Here is a 10,331-nt window from a genome sequence, read left to right as displayed (position 1 = left end):
AGGAATGCACTGAGCTGCTGCCCCAGAGACAGAGCTTGCCTTTTGAGCCCAACCAAGGGCGTTGTCTACTGGTGAACAAAAACGAAAACAGAAAGCACTCCTCTTGGGATATAACATAACCCAGAGTCTCCTCAATGTGACATTCCCAAGGTCCAAGGCACAATCCCAAACTACTCCACACGTGGAAACCTACCAGCATCTGACCTAGAGGCCTGACCTCCTGCTCCAGGAGAGAAGCGAGGGGCGGCAGTTCTCAAAGTGAGGGTCCCTGACACCCTTTTAAGGCCTACAGTGTTGAATCTATTTTTATCATGATGCAAAGACGTTATGATCCTTGTTTCTTTCTCATTCTCTTTCAAGTGTACAGTAGTTTTCCAGAAGCTACATGACATGTGATGTTAAGACAGATTGAATATAAAAGTAGATATGAGAATCCAGCTGCCTTCTACTAAGCCAGACATTGAAAAATTTCACGAAAATGGAAAACAATGCCACTTTTCTTACTAATTTTTTTCTAATTTTGAAAATCTAGTTTTTCCATAAAATTATAGGCTTTCATTGTTATTTTAACAAACCAATAGACTATTTTAAAAAAAATCTCTTAGTTTTAATTTCTAGTGTGGTAAATATAGGTAGATATTACCCACATAAACAAAAGCTCTTTGGGGTCCTAGGTGAGTTTTAAGACAATCAGGTGGTTCTGAGACCAGAGTTTGAGAATCGCTGGTGTGAGACGGTTACTCTCAGACACCAGGCTGCAACAGAATCACCTGGGAAACCTGTTCAAACAGATTGCTAGGCCCCATCCCCTGAGGCCTTAAAAACTTGCATTTCTAACAAGTTCCAGCTGATGCCGCTCTGGGGCCCACTGCAGTGTAAGGGAGGGTTGGCGTGCAGACCAGACCTCTGTAAGACCAAGCATTCATTTCCCATCCCGGCTGCCATGAGTGCTGCCTGCTGGGTGGCTTACAGCCACGCGCCTCCTCAGGCATTGCCCTTGGCAGAGCGAGCTGCCTGTCCAACGCTACCTCCGCTCCGGGGACAGCCCACATCCCGTGACCGGGGTGACGTGGCCTGCAAAGGTCTGGCCCTGTGCCCCAGAGCAAAACAGCCCTGAAGAGCCCACCCAGTGCTGGGGCTCCCCAGGGGATCAGCTGGGGCCCTCACTGCACCTGCATCACAGTTCAACTTCTCCCTGCCCGGTCCTGTGGCCTTCACTCCCTCCCAGGTGGTGTTCCCAACCGCGCTCCCCAATAAACACAAACCTCTGTTTCAGAAACACCCTGACCTCCAGCAACCCAACCTCTAGCAAGTGGAGGAAAGGACGGACCTGTTTGTAGCCTCTGTGGTCTCCAATCTCTCTGACGGCAGGGTGGCAGTTCTCCAGACGGCCAGACTTTCGCTTTTCTGTGTATCTGAGCCAGTTTGAGGCTCAAGTCTCGAGTCCTGGGAGTGTGGTTTCTCCTACCAAGCATTCCCTTTGGTGGGTGGAGTCCTGGAGGGGTGGTCCTGGCAGTGATCAGGGTCAGTTATCCTGACAATGAGGCTGGAGCTGGCCCACGCCCCCTCACAGGTGCTGATTGTTAACATTTTTAGGAATTTTCCAAGCTGGTTGTTAAACACAGCCACGTTAAATATTAAGTTATATAAATTTATGATTAAATAAAGTATGTTAAAACAAAAGTAATGTATAGTCAAAACATCACTTCCTAGTTATTTTGCTGCATTTTACTATTATCTTTGCTTTTAAGGTTATTTACACCTACTGTATCTCCATGGTGTACCATTATATAGTATTTTCACCTACAGATACAGTAGATGTACGTAAGCTTGAGAGATTAAATAATAGTAAAGTGTAGTAAAATAATTAGGAAAAAAGCAAAGCCAGGTAGCAAGGAGGTAAAAGAGTTGCTAAGCACTGTGGGAAAACAGCCAATAAGGGGCTGAGTTGCTTTCTTCTGTCTCAGCTCAGAAACTGCTCATTTCAGCCCCTCTCACCTGGAGACTATCAGAGGCTCCATTCCTCTCAGCTCTTTGCTGATGGCTACTCTATGCCTCCCCCACTAGTGTGGTTGGAATTAGGATCTCTTCTCTAGTCACTTGGTCCTATCTATTCACATCTAATTCCAACTCCATGCTGAGCATTGGGATAGAGAGGACACGACATCATTGCTTTTGGATAGTTCAAGTCTAACAGAGACATGCACACACGTCATCAAATGCAGTGACACATGCACATCGGAATAAAAAGAGAACCTCATAAATGCCTGTTGAACAGAACTAGAAGCATCAGGTGAGGGATGGTCTATTAGGGAAAACCTCACAGAAGGGAGGACACATAAGCTATGTTTTTCTAGAACGGCAGGGATCTTGCCAGGTAGGGCGCCAATTTTAAAGAACACTACGGGCAAAGGCACAGAGGTAATTCAGGATGTAGCCTTTGATTTAGGGTCACGAGAACTCTGCAGAGCTGCCCATGCTCTCCCCTGCTCCCTGAAGACCACATGTTGCACAATCAGCATTAGGTCTGCAGGCATCAGAGAGAGGCCAGCTGGCTCGTGTGGGAATCACAGCCCTGACCAAGGCCAGGCTCACAGGCTTTTGTAATCCTCTGAGCTAATTGGACACTATTTCTATATTTGTGTGCTCTCACATCTTTGTATGATGATTCAGAGGCTTTATGAATAATCTCATACTGGAAGGGGCATCCGTGAACTGACTCCCCTGAAAATCTTCCAAAGATAGGATTTATTCCTTGTTGGGGATGGTTCAGACAGATCTGCTGGGTGGAAGGTGTTGAGAGGGTATCAGGTGACTGTCAAGCTTTGCTGTCTGACTCTAGGATCAAGTCCAGAGTTGGCCCACTGACCCTCAGCTTGGAAGAACTGGTTTGGATGGATTAAAATCCTGGTCAAGGTCCTAGAAGCTCCAGTAGGCTACGGTGAAAAGTTCTTCCATTTCCCACACAGTAAAAGAGGAGGTTATTGCGGCCTTGAAATCAGGATGGAGCACAGGTCCCTCCAGACCTCAGTGTAGCCATAGCTTCCAGCTTTTTCTCTGGGACCAAGAGGCTTCAGTGAGCAGCCAGGAGCAATGGGCAGAGAGCACACTGCAGCCAAGTGAGAATGCTCTGTCTTAGCTGCGGCATCAGTGGGGAAGTTGGCAAGTCCTAAGCCTTTCAGGTATATCACATCATAATCAGTGTGCTCACACTTCTGTCTCCCTAGTGAGACTGCCAGCTCCTGAGGGCGAAGATTGGGTCTGGTTTGCCTCTGGGTCCCAAGTAATGGAGAGATGGATGAGTGGATGGACAGATGATCAATCTTGTCATATTGGAGCTTACTTTGAAAAACGTAAGCAACTTAAAAGATGTTTACTAAACGCTTAGCTACGTGCAAGGCACTTTTCTGTTTTTTAATTTCATCTTCATAGCACTTCTACGGGGCGTGTACTATTAGTATCCCTACTTTACAAGTGAGGAAACTCTTCCTTAAAAAAGATCAGTCACTTTCTCTAGATCACACAGCTAATAAGAGCGAAGATTCAGATCTATTCTGTCTGGCACCAGCGTCCTAATTCTCAAACACAACTGAGTAAGGGGGGTAACTAGTGCCACAGCTGCTGACGGGAGGTAGGGAATGAGGTGGGCTGGGCCAGGGAGAGCGAGATTCCTCAGAGAGTGAGAGATTCAGAATGAGGACTAAAGGATGGCTACCACCTGGAGAGCTACAAGGGGATGTAAGAATGCTCCAGAAGGGAGGGCAGGGTGGTCTATGCCAGTCAGTGAGAAGATGAGAGGAGGACAGGGGTAAAGCAGTAGTCTGGGGCCAGCTACGGCTCAAACTCAACCTTCCTCCTTCGCCATTGCCTTGGGGCCTGAACAGAGATGTCTGTCCTGCATGTGAGGTAGCTGCCCGCTCCCTGTGGTTTAGCCAGCCTGGCTGAGGTCTCCAAAGGGGCTAGAGCTGCCACTGTGAGAGACAAAGAAAACAGGTCGGATCAGAGGCAGATCTGCAGGGAGCGGGACACCACTGAGAACTCCTGCCGAGAGGGACTGCAGTGTTCAGTATCCAGTTAGAAAGCGCAGTAAAAAGGGGAGCTTGGAGCAGGTTACAGGGCAAAGGGAGCAGGTCCCATTATGTTTGAAAACAGGGCACAGAGTGCTGCCCGTTTCAGATTAAGAGGTCAGCGTGTCAAACGGACCATCAATGTGGATGCTGAAGGTTCTGTGACAGGGTAGAGAGAGTCAGTGGGCACAAGTGGGATCTATGTGCCAGGAAATGTGCCTGGCACTCCATATGCCTCATCTAATTAAATTCTTAGAACACTTCTGTGAGGATACAGAGATTCAGAAAGGTTAACTGACTTACCTAAAATCATCCAGCTTTTAAGTTGCTGAGTCAATGTGAAAGCCAATTCTGTCAGACTCCAAGCAATTTGCACGATAAGTCTCCTTCTGCAAAAATAGGCCACATATTCTCCTCTCCCTAGTAGAGTAGGATCTACTCCAGTGAAAGCTAAGTGTCTCAACCATTAGTCCTGTGAGAACACTCCAGGTCAGGCAAAGTGTGGGGAATTAGAAAGGCTATTAGACCAGTTGACAGAAAACCTGAGATACAGTTTCTTGACCTTTTGATGAATAAATAAATGTATGACCCTTTTTAAACTTGGAGGGATTATATTTAAAGAAATTATAGTGACTAGCACACAACCGATGTGTAATAAATGTAGTTTGTTATTACTTGAAGCACTAAAACTTGCTTGAGGAGCTCTCAAATGGGCTCATGGTTGGGAATTACAACAGTAGACAATCACTAAAGTCCTTTTGAGCTCTAAAATTTTATAATTCTTTCTGCCTTCTCCATCCTGACCTTCAAGGTCTTCCTAGAAAATTTAGAAACTGCACAAAAGTATAAAGCTCAATCCTAATCCCCCTCCTTAGGGGCATCCACAGTTGACATTCATTATATTTTCATCTAATCTATTTTCTTTGGTGTTTTTTGCATCATAAAGGTTATTCTACACAAACTCCTACCATGTTTTCTTCATTAAACTTTGTGTCATAAATATTTTCTCACATCCTTAAAATTCTTCCTAAATATCACTTTTAATGAATGAATAATGATCCATCATTTGGATATTTCTATGATGTTAAACATTTAGCTTGTTTACAACTTTTGCTTAAAGAAATAATGCTTCAATTAATATCTTTGAACAATAAAACGTTCAATAAAATTATTTAAAATTATTTCCTTAGAACAGAAACTTCAAATGCAGCAGAAGTTACAGTGCTTTTATACATGTTGTCCTAATTCTTGATTTATGAGACTCTTTTTACCAATTGAAGTTATATCTTCAAGTTGTGGGGCTGTTTTTATGGGATGGCTTTGTGAGTGGTACACTTACTTAACATCAGTGTGTCTTAGAGTATTTTCCTATTGCTTTCACTTATGGATTACTGGAGCTCAAAATTTTTGTTCTCTTATCCTCTGTTATTTAGTATCAGAAAAACAGAAGAAAATTTGGGGCCAGCCAGACATATGTTTCTTTGTGGGTCATTTGTGCGTCATCTGAAAGGATGCTTGCAGAATTATATTCTTTTTATTTATAAATACAATAAATAAAATAGTTAATTTCAGGTTTATTTAGGTATAGTCATTTTCAATGATTCTATGTGGGAATGTAGTAACTTCTGTCTCCCCCTACCCTGTGAGATCTTCCTAGTAAAATACCTCTTTAAAAAAAAAAAAATGCAGTATTTTCTTTGCTTATGTTATTGATTAACAATTCAATACCAATTATTCTGGATTTTTCCTCAGAGATTTTTATAAGTGTTAAGTGGGATGTCTAGTGTCTGTTTTTTTCTCTCTATATTATCACTCCCATGGAATGGGATATTTGTTCCATTCTTCTAATTATCAAACATGTTTTAAAGTATATTGATTTTTTTTTTGCAATTTCTGATTATTGATGTCTCCAATGTAGATTTAATTTTTCATTTTTACTTTACCTGAAACCTCTTTCTATCTTTATTTTCTCTATCGTCCCTGAAATCCTTATTTTGTTTATGTTGTATTTTCGTTTTAGCTTATCCCATCCTTGAGGATTTCTGCTTCTGTTTCACAGAGGCCATATCTCCTGGCATCTTATAAGGTAGTCTAATAATTTTCTAAACTTTTTTCTCATTCCTGTAGTAATTTATCTTCAAAGGTTTGCTATTCCCCTGTACCTTCAGAATAATATACCTTTCACCAATCCTAGAGACTATTCTCATAAACCCCATAGTGTTTTTTTCTCTCATGTGCCTGAATAAGTGAGTTTTACCCAGAGCTAAATATTGCTATATGTGCTATCCATCTCTGGTGCCTTTGAACACTAGTCAACTTTTCTTTATTTTATAACCAAAGAGCAAAATGATATGCCGAGCTGCCAGCCCAATTGCTTGTTTCCATGAGGCACTCAGCCAGAGTCCTTATTTAGCCTGAGAAAGCATCTACTAGCCTTCCTGGACTTCTTACATTTTGAATGAATGGAGAATGTGACAAGCTATGATTCCAAATATGCCTTATTACCAGAATACCTCTTTCATGTGTATCTGAATAATTTTACTTATGATTGAGAATTAAAAATAAAGCCCCCCCCCCAAAAACAACCACTCAAGGAAAACATGCTTGTACATACAAAGAGAGAGTTGTTCACACCATACACACTCCCCTCCTAACACACATTTTCTTTACTTGTTTTCTCAGAGTTTATGTCCCTGAATAGTATAAAATTTGCTGAAAAAAGTGTGTGTGCGTTTGTGTGAATAGTGCACTGAAGAAATAAAGGAGCAATATTTTGTCTGCCCAAAAAACAACATCCAAACAACTAAAAGGGAGTGCCCTCTTTTCTTTGTTGTGTTTTGAACCAGGTGAGCAGTGATGACCAAAGATTCTATCTACTTCCTTTAGGATGAGAAGGGCTTTTTCATAGGTGGGTTAATGGAAATTTGAGAAACACTGTGTCTGGCTAAGTCAGAAGCCAACATTCTAACAACCAAAATGTCTACCTGATTTTCATGGGTCATACAGGCTATGCTAATCAATTCTAGACTGTATTTAATTTTCCTAAGCTGAGAAGCAAGTTTTACTGGCATAACCCCTTTTTTCTACTTGCCTGTATCATCAGCTTCCTAGTCTCTCTGTCTCCTCTATTTTTCCAAGTATCTCTTTGATTTAAAGTCTTTACTTCTTTCCTTTGAACCACCAAGTTTTCAAATATTCCTCTTACTAGGATAAATTTTATGCGACAATGAAGAGATCTTTCTGTAGCAATGAGTTGTAAGAATAATCATTTTCTCCTACACGTCTCTAACTTATAAAACACGGATATCATCAATTTCTAATGGAATGGATAGTTACATTTAATTATTTTTTACATCATTTCCCACTAATGTATTTAGGGGAAGTGATTACTGGAGATGTGATTGAAGCAGTAGAAATGCCATTTTGTAGACAGATGGTTCATCTCAAGCTAAGAACTCTATCCATCAATAGGAAAATGGAGTCATGCCCCACGTGGGATAGTGAATGTGTGAAGCCCCATGTCTGCACGTGCGTGCACGTGCAGGCATGTGCTTATACAGCCTATTAGTTATAACTCTGTGTGCGTACAGGACCAGTACAAAGAGTTTCAAGACTCATTAAAATAGTGTACATTGTGAAGTGACACGCTCCATAGATCTCTGAGTGAATAATGTTCCCTTTAGTGACCTTCTACATTTCAAGATGTAATGATCATTCAGAACTCATTACCATCTGCAAGAATACAGGGAGTTGGTAGAAACTTGGCAATTGACTTTTACCAACGTTAATTCCTGCCACTGGGAGCAAAAACAGAAGCTGTAGGAGGAGGAATAAATGCCCATATACTCAGCCTTCTCTCTCCTTGCTAACTCACTCTTGTTATCTCCCATCTCCCCTTCCCTAGAGTGTGACAAACCAGCTCTCAAGGATCCTTGCTTCCCTCTCCACTTTAATCTTTCTGTTTTCTTCTGTTAAATACTTGGAGGGAGTTTCCCTTCTTCCCCACTAGAAACTCTCCTTTCATTGAAATTACATCTCTGTCGAGAAACTTATGCCGGTCTTGGTCCAAATTCTAGCCTCAGATATCCTCTTTCCAAATAAAATCATCCAGAAGAAAGACATAAAAGTGAGTATAAACAAACATTTCCATCTCAAGTATGAAATTGTAAAATTATGAATAATGACAGCTTAGAACCTCTAAAATATTTTTATAATGATATATATATGGCATGTTGCCAGATTACTGAAGTTTATGGAAAGCCTCTCTATCCAAATGCAAATGCAAATAATAATAGTTGATTGAGGATCTATTACATGCCAGGCATAAGCTTAGCTAAGCTTAGATGAAGTGATGTATGAAATACGGTCCCTTTCCTGTAAGAGCTCTCTGTGCAGAGGTATTGATGGACAAACAAAATGAGAAACACAATGTAGCGCAACGTAGACCTACAATCACCCATGAGAGTACCAACAGAGAAGTGACTGTGTCTGGAGATTTGGAGAGAACATCAGGAAGAAGTGACTTGTTAGCTGGGTTTTGAAGAATGAGCAGGAAATTGAGAGGTTGAAAAAAAAAATGGTGCAGAACTTCCCAGGCAGAGGGAATAGAGGTGTGAAGCATGCAGATGTTAAAGGGCAAGGCATTTTGCAGGGGAAGGCAAGAAGTTCAGTGTAGCTGGAACACAGTAGTAGGAGGGGTGCAGGAAGAGTGGCATAAAATGGGGTTGGGAAAGTTGGGGGGGGGGGCTTGATTTTGAAAGTAGGGTAAGACATGCAAAGACTTTTATCTGAAAGGTGGTGGGGAATGACTACGGGGTTTTCAGGACAGAGGTGATGGGATCCAAGTCTTTCTTAGAGAGTCCATTCAGGCCGCAGTGTGGGACAGGAGTGGGGCTGAGGATGTGGCAGTGGGGGAAGGAAAGACAATCAGGAAAACTATGGCCACGGTCCAGGCAAGAATAGAGCTCAGATTGCAGCAGAAAAGAGATGGCTCTGTACATCCCCAATGAGCACAAGCCTGCTTTCAGCTAACATTTACAGAACATCAACAGTTGTCCAAAGACCAAAGTGGGAAAATGTCCAGAGATGGTTTCTGAGCTTTTCTGACACGCTCAACTCTACTGCGTGCGGTGCTAAAAGGAAATTTTGCATTTAGCCCTACTTCTCCATTTGCATTTCACTGTTGTCTGCGATGGTGAGAACTATACTAAGAAATATCTGTGATGGTTTCCACTTAAAACACCTCATGGTGACTCCCGTTTCATTTTGAAACAAGGTGGTTTGTTTGTGCGGTTAAATCACCTGAATAAAGAACCCCGATGAGTCTCACTGGAAAACAGCTCTGTATGCCAAACAACAGCTTAATCTCCTTCAGTAGAAGGTCTCTCTCTCTCCTAGGGAAACCATCACAAAAACTGTCAGCCTCCTCTTGAGAGCTTTTCTGTTTATTTCTGAAGCATATTATGGGCCAGCAGTGCCCTCTCCTGGCATCTTGAAGTCATAGCTTGACATGCCCTTTTTCAAACACTGAGGAGGTTTTTCCCATAGAAAGAAGCCATTGTTAATACTACTACTCTCTACTTGGAGATCTAAATTAATTAATTAATTAACTAATGGGACGAGTGGTGGCTGGAATAAAGATCAAGTAGAAGGCTATTTTTCAACAGCAGTGTAAAGGAGACAGCTAAAGCGTTAAACAAAACAAACAAGAAGCCTAAACTTGTGGTCCAAAGCTGGGTTCAAGGGTCAGCATTGCCCCTTACCTACCATGTGACCCTGGACAGGTCATTTCCCCTTTGCTCACCCTCGTGAGCACTAAGTGCAATAATGCATCTGAGGGCAACTGCACATGCTAAATGCCCAATATATCTTATATAAAAATCTGAAATTTCCCTAAAGGAATAAAATTGATACAATTCTTCTGGAGAAAAAAAAAAAAAAAACCGTTAGCAAATATCAAGAAACCTAAAACAAAGCTTATGGGTCTTTGACCCAAAACTTACACTTTTAGAATTTTTCCTAAGGAAAAATAATTGAACTGTGGAAAAAGATGTTCATTATGTTATGTATAACCTGAGTTATAAACAATCCAAATGTCAAATAAACTAAGGAAATGGCTAGATAAACTTTGTATATCTGTACCATGTTTTTATGCTGCCACTTAAAATCAAGGTTTATAAAAGTTTTTAATTAGATTAAAATATTTATGATGGGGCTTCCCTGGTGGCGCAGTGGTTGGGGGTCCGCCTGCCGATGCAGGGGGCA

This window comes from Lipotes vexillifer, unplaced genomic scaffold (assembly GCF_000442215.2).
Source record: "Lipotes vexillifer unplaced genomic scaffold, Lipotes_vexillifer_v1.1 scaffold217, whole genome shotgun sequence".
NCBI lineage: Eukaryota > Metazoa > Chordata > Mammalia > Artiodactyla > Lipotidae > Lipotes > Lipotes vexillifer.
This window is presented reverse-complemented; position numbering follows the sequence as displayed.